Genomic DNA, 7,391 nt, shown 5'->3' on the forward strand with positions numbered 1-7,391 from the left:
GCTTTTTAAAATGAATTATTGTATGTGTCCTTTAAACATCCCGATCATAAGCTTGACGTGCCCTAACGTCTCATTTTAAGGAGGCGGTTCTGCGCGCGCAGGATGGTTCCCCAACAGAACACGAGCAGTGCTGTAGTTGTGGCCCGAAGTATGAAGAATACTCAGTGATAAAACACATTCATAGTACAATAACGAACATGCAGAAAATGCATGCAGCAAAAGTTAAATGTTCAATGTGAATTAAAGAATCAGGTGTAATTGTGATGTAATGTATTAATGATGTAACTTGTACATTTTCTAAATTTTCTATTTAAAACTCATATGTTTGCCGTATGCACCTCCCTGACATAGTAAATTCCTTGTTTGTGCAGACTTACTTGGCGAAGAAAGCTGATTCTGATTCTGATTCACTCATTTGGAATATAGCCTAATATTACATATTATATAATGCAGCCTATATAAAGGTGTGTATCCTGGTCTATATAGCTATATAAGCCCTATAGCTATATAGCAAGGAGCTAATTCCCAAGAAAGGTTGTGGAAGATCCAAGCATTAAGGCAGCATTAATTAGTCCCACAGCCTGAGTGCGGAAGCAGGGCTGGGGCCTGGAACCAACACACACATGGGCCGTAAATACCTCCACAGACACACAGAACACATCCCACAGCAGAAGGGAAAACAACAGCGTCAGAAAGCAATCCCCAGCCATGAAAGACACAGGCGCCTCATTTATACGTCTCACGAAATAAACTGATGCTTTCATTCAGAGTTTTCGAAGGAAGACAAATGAAAGAACGTGTTCATCGAAATAATTTTTAAAAAGGGAGCTTCTGACAGATGAATTTTGATGCTTGTTGTAAAAATAAGAAAGGGGCAACTGGCTGCAAGAGAGAATTCTCCTTTCTACCACAAAGGCAGATCTCGGTTGGGCCATGGGTAAGATTGGTGCTGTTGTCTGTGTTCTCAGAAAGGCTTGTAAGGCCTCCAACTCGTTTGTAGCAACAGCTGGGCCTGACATGGAGAGCATACACAAGGGCAGCCTGCCTGCCAGAGAGACTGGAGAAGGAGAGAGGGAGGGAAGAGGGGGTGGAAGGAGGAGAGAGAGAGAAAGAAAGAAAATGGAAAGAGAGAGAGAGCGGGAGAGAGAGGGCGAGAGCGACAGGGAGGAAAAGAGAGAGAGGGAGAGAGAGAAGAAATCCTGAGAGTCGTGGAGCAGAGGGAAAAGGAGGATGTGGGGAATAAAGGAGAGAACAGAGAGATCAGGGTCAGAGGTCGGATGACGAAGGAGGAACAGGTGAAGTGTTTCTGGAAAGAAAGAGTAGAAGGCTTGTGTTGTTGGTGAGCTTCCTTTGGGGTTTGAAGATGTTTTAACACAGTAGACTGCTTCTCGTCTTGTAACAAATAGCAAGCTAATGCTACAGTACATACAGACATGTTTTTTTACACTGTAAATATACATTAGGTTACATCCTCATACAGGCTACTGCTATTTACAGGCTAAATGCTACATCGAGTACGCAGTACCTACTGGGTACACACCCTGAAAGCAAGCTTATGCTATATACAGTAGGTTGCATCCATTTGCCATATACATGCTAATACTATCTACAGTAGGTTAAATCTGTATACCGGCTAATGCTATATACATACTACTGCTAAATGTAGGCTAATTACATATATATATTAGGTTACAGATATCCATAGCATTGTTGCCTTGCAAAGAGAAAACAGAATACCACATACAACACTGTCATACATCATAATGAAATACATGAAGGGGTTTAATAATATGAGCTGAACACAATAATCAGGAGAAGCTAGCAGTCACCCATGCCCCCAGGACCCCCCCCCCCTCCTCTCTGGCCTCAACACCAGATGCCCAGCCTCCGAATTAGCATATGGTTAGCACATCGCTGCTAATCGCTCATATATTCGTGGAAATTAATGAAATATTTATCTATGCGTGAATATTTCGATTCAAGTACATTCATGTAAGCAGTAATTGTTCATTAGCGGTGCGCGTTATTATGCGGTTCTAGATGTGTTTATCTAATCAATAATGGATGCTCCTGGAGGGAGCTCCTCGTAGGGGGGTACAGGGAACAGTGCACTGTCTGGGGGTTCCGCGTTGTATGTTGTGTTTTGTTGTTTGTTATGTAGTCCAGATGGGTTGTCAGTCCGTCTTTCCGTCTTTCCGTCTTTCTGTCTCTCCATCCCTCCATCTCTCCATCTCTCCATACCTCTCTACCTCCACCTCCCCATCCCACCAACTCTATTTTTCTACCCCTCCATCCCCCCACCTCTCCATCTCTCCATACCTCTCTACCTCCACCTCCCCATCTCCCCAACTCTCCATCCCTCCATCTCTCCATCCCCCCACCTCTCCATCTCTCCATACCTCTATACTTCCATCTCTCCATCTCTCCAATCCTTCCATCTCTCCAGTCCTCCACATCTCCATATCTCACACAGGGTGATGATCAGAGAAAAAACTAGGTCGAGACAACTTCCCTTCCCCCACCTCCCCCGCCTCCCCCACCTTCTCTCCCACCTCCCCCCTCTCCCCGACCTCCCCTTCCATCCACCTCCCTCCCTCCCACACACATCACCCTTCTCCCCTCATCTCACATCAACTTACAGACCCATGATAATCCGTCTCCATTATTTAACTGGGACAGGAGAGCCCACCCTGACATCAACCCACCAGCCAGGGTCAGGTCTGGTGGCCGTGAGTGCTGGGGGTGAGACCAGGCTGAACACCGCCCTCCTCCTCCTCTCCTCCCCTCCCTACCTCCCTCCCTCCCACCCACCTCCCCCTCCTCCTCCACCAGTCAGACAGGGCCATGATTCATGCCTTCTTGCCCCCCTGAAGCCTGCGTCCAATGTTGGGCTGGTGTGTGGGGGCTAGGTTGGGAGTGTTGGCAGAGTGCCTGTGTTCTGGGTCTGTGAGAACCGGGCTTGGGGTGGTGGTGGGGGGGGGTGTCAATCTATCAGTCTGTTGTGGTCTCTGTGCGCTCTCTCGTTTTTCCTCCTCTCTCCCTCTCTTTCTCTCTCTTTCTGTCCTCCACTCACTGTCTGGTCACAGAGAGAGAGAGAGCTACAAGGTTGAATTATTCGTGGGATGGTGAAGAGGTTGTTTGGTAAGTGAAGAGACACCACACCTTCTCATAGTCCAGCAGGTTGGAACTGCTGATACGAGGAGGAACACCGTGTCCACACAAACACTGGTGTGACGCAATCCTCCCCACACACACACACACATACACACACACACCCCTTATCGTCACACACACACACATATTCACATATACATATACACATCCTCACCCTCCCCCCCCCCCCATCTCTGAGATCCCTCCCAGAGCTTTGGGGATGGACCTCTCGAGGATCGAACCCTGACCACACACTCAAAGTATATCAACCTGTTCAGGAGAAGGACAACGCTGAGTGGTTGTCCAGCTCCATGTCTCCCCCCTCCCCCCCTCCCCCCCTCTCCCTCCCTCCCCCCTCCTGCCTCCTCCCCCTTCGCCATCCTGAAAAGTCATTATCGAGCAGGCAGTGGCAGGGGTCTCCCGTCTCCTGCCCCCGTCAACCAGGTAGAGTCAACAAGTCGCACGCATCCTGTTTACCAAAGCACGCCCATCCCGGCTCCAGCACCGAGCGGAGAGGGGGAAGAAGGGAGAGGGAGTTTAAAAAGAAGGGGACAGGGTTAAGACGTACTCACCAGGACTAAGTCATTTAAGATTACTTTCAGGAGAGAGAGAGAGAGAGAGAGAGAGGGAGGGAAAGGGAGAAAGAGAGACATGGAGAGAAAGAAAATGAGACTAGAGAGACAGAGAGCACAAAGACAGAGAAGGACAGAGAGCTCTGACAGTATAATAGCGCTCTCTCACTCTCTCTCTCTCTCTCTCTCTCTCTCTCTCTCTCTCTCTCTCTCTCTCTCTCTCTCTCTCTCTCTTTGCTTTCTTGTTCCTTACTGGAGATGATAGAGATCTTAAACTGAGTGGGAGGTGTGTGGAGAGTCACATGATTAGAATCAGATCAGCTGTTGAATTGACTCTAAGTCAATTCTTGAAGGTATGTCAGAGAAGCTCTGGGCAGAGAGAGAGAGGAGATGGATATGAGTGTGTGGGGAAGAGAGGGGGAGAGAGTGAGAGAGAGAGAGAGAGAGAGAGAGAGAGAGGAGATGGATGTGAGTGTGTGGGGGAGAGAGGGAGAGATGGAGACAGAGGGGGAGAGAGGGAGACAGAGGGCGAGAGAGGGGGAGGGGAAAGAGAGAGGGAGAGAAAGGAGATAGATGTGAATGTGGGGGAGGGAGACAGAGATTGTTGGTGTCGTGGGAGCACTGGAACAACAATAACAGCACTGTGTGCGTGTGTGTGTGTGTGTGTGTGTGGAGGGGCATGCTTGTGTGTGTGTGCCAGTGTGTGTGTGTGTGGAGGTGGAAGGGGGTGTTATTGCTCACAAAAGTGTTGAAATGACATCTCCCCCCCACGCCACAAGACAGCTGCTGCAGACCCAGATCCATACCTCTCTTTTCACTCACGTCTCTCAATACCTCGTTTTTTACTCGCTACACTCTCTGCTTAGCTACTGCCTGCCTGCCTGCCTGCCTCCCTGCCTGCCTGCCTGCCTGCCTGCCTGCCTGCCTGTCTGTCTGTCTGTCTGTCTGTCTGTCTGTCTGCCTGTCTGTCTGTCTGTCTGTCTGCCTGTCTGCCTGTCTGCCTGTCTGCCTGTCTGCCTGCCTGCCTGCCTGTCTCCCTGCCTGTCTGTGTGTTGGTCTGTCTGCCTCCCTGTCTATCTGTTTACACAAGCTCTCAGTCCTCACCAACATGACCTGAACTTTTAATAACCTTCCCACGTTAAACAATCTTTAATTATGTTAATATTTTATCCGTATTGAAGGACGCTATTTTATTATTATTCTCATCCAGGCCTGAGTGGAGTGCATAAGCTGTGGTGTTCTCTGCAGATACATGCTAACCGCATGGACAACATGTATGTAGCATGTACAGCACACGTCTTTCTAATCCTCAGCCTCACTAATACCTCCGCAAAGTAGAAAGAACTCAACAAAATTAGCTATATTTTTGTATTTTCTTTCTCATGTTCCTTTCATCCGTTTTTTCTCCTCCCCTCCCCCCTTTTCTTTGCAGATTAGAATTCATTAGCAATCAAAGAGTCTCCAGAGAGCTACCGTTCTTAATTACCTTCTCATTTGCATTTTTGCATATTAATGACTGCAGGGGTTCAGTGCCGCAGTGGTTTAAAGGCAGCTCAGCCTTGTTCTCAGGGGAGCAGGGACAACTAGAGGCTAGCCTCCCTCTCCTAGCCTCCACTCTCCCTCACACACACACCCTCCCTCCCTCCCTCCCTCCCTCCCTCCCTCCCTCCCTCCCTCCCTCCCTCCCTCCCTCCCTCCCTCCCTCACCCATCCCCTTCAAGCCTCCCCCCTTCCCGCCTCACCTCACCCATCCCTCCCTCCTACACCCACCCTTCCTGTTGAAAGCGAAGAATGGGAGGGAGGGAGGCCGAAAGACAGGCTGGAGGCAGGAAGAGAGTGTACAGGGTGCAAAGGTGAGAGGTCAACGTCCCTTATCACCATAAGAAAGAACACACGTCTCATGGACACTGTAATTACACACACATGCACATGTAATTACGTATAATTATTGTTGTTCTGCGACACTTGGATACTGGTCGGAATATGGCCGCCGGGAGACAGACACACCTCAGGACACAGACACACACACATGTATCCTCCCCCCCCCCCCCCCACACACACACACACAATCCCCACCACTGGGACAGACAGCTTGAGGGGACCAGTCGCTGGAGGGAGCTGTGTTCAGCTCGATGGAGGGGCTCGCCTCCCCCCCCCACAACATTGAGCACATTTCCGAGTGTTCATTGTTCAGCAGCAGGGGGCCTATCTACCTTGGGATGAATTGACATACACACACACTCACACACTCACACACACACACACACACACACTCACGTACACAGCAGAAGTGTCTCCAGAGACAGCAGCAGCTCCCAGGCATGTTGTAGGGATAGGAACAGGACAGACCCCACCATGCGGCTCATACAATAGTGTGTGTGTGTGTGTGTGGGTGTGTCAGGATGAGTGTGTGTGTGTGTAAGGTTGCACATGCATGTGTGTGTGTGATGCCATCTGAGGACAAGAGCATGCAGGTCTGCTGGGTGTGGGGTTAATAAGATGTCCCATGACCGCAGTGACCCAATCGGATGGCTTGGAGGGACAGCCAGACTGCCTCCTGCAGACAGACAGGCAGGGAGGCAGGCAGGCAGGGAGGCAAGGAGACAGCAAGACACGCAGACAGACAGACAGACAGACAGACAGACAGACAGACAGGCAGGCAGGCAGGCAGGCAGGCGGGCAGACAAACCGCAGTGAAGTACAACACATTTATGTTCCAATACAAGGACTGAAGCCCCTACATACACACTCATACATATGCATGGCATCATTAGAGAAGCAATGCAAGGATGAATGTGACTCCCTGGCTCTCTGGCTGCATCAGTCTGTCTGTGTGTGTGTCTGTGTGTGTGTGTGTGTGTGTGTGTGTGTGTATGTGTATGTATGTGTGTGACCATTCAGCAGCTAAACAGTGCATTTGTAGTAACTCCTCCCTGATCTGCTCGCAGTGCCGTGCAGCACAGGGCCATTACAGACAGGACACTGCCCCCTTGTGGCTCCTCTGTGTCTCTGCATGAGGCAGCAAATCCAATTTAGGCGTAAAGGTAAATAGGCTCAGTTCATGACTGTGACACACACACACACATATACAGACACACACATACTTTGTTGTGTTTAAATGCAAGGACTAAATAGACCAGAACAACCATTGTATTTTTAATAGAAAGATCTTTAAACCAGGACGCCACACATGTTTTGCAAACATAAAAAAGAAAGAAAAAATGGAACATAAACCAAAACAAAAATAAAAGGGAATTACACGTTTTTAGACGGTGTGGATTTAGTGGTCTCATATACAATACATCTTATTTTCTGAGACAAAAGTGCAAATTCTCCTGAACCATCACACCCCTGACCATCACCCCCCCCCCCCCCACATCCCAGATACATGGTCATGATTGCTGCCCCAGGACTGTTCCCAGACTAACAGCGCTCTGCAGTCCATGCTAGCGTTAATAATGATGCTAACACGAATGCTAACGTTAATGCTAACGCTAGCTGATAATCACTGACGCCCTGCAAGAATAGTTATCCGTCTTACTCTCCCCCATAGATTAGTTTTATTTGCATACAAAATATTGTACCAAGCTTTATTTTGCTGCTCTCGTTTTCAATTGACCGATCACTTCCTGCCAATTATAGCTGTATGGATTCCGTAAAATAAAA

Source organism: Osmerus mordax, chromosome 27 (genome assembly GCF_038355195.1).
Source record: "Osmerus mordax isolate fOsmMor3 chromosome 27, fOsmMor3.pri, whole genome shotgun sequence".
In the NCBI taxonomy this organism is placed as follows: Eukaryota; Metazoa; Chordata; class Actinopteri; order Osmeriformes; family Osmeridae; genus Osmerus; species Osmerus mordax.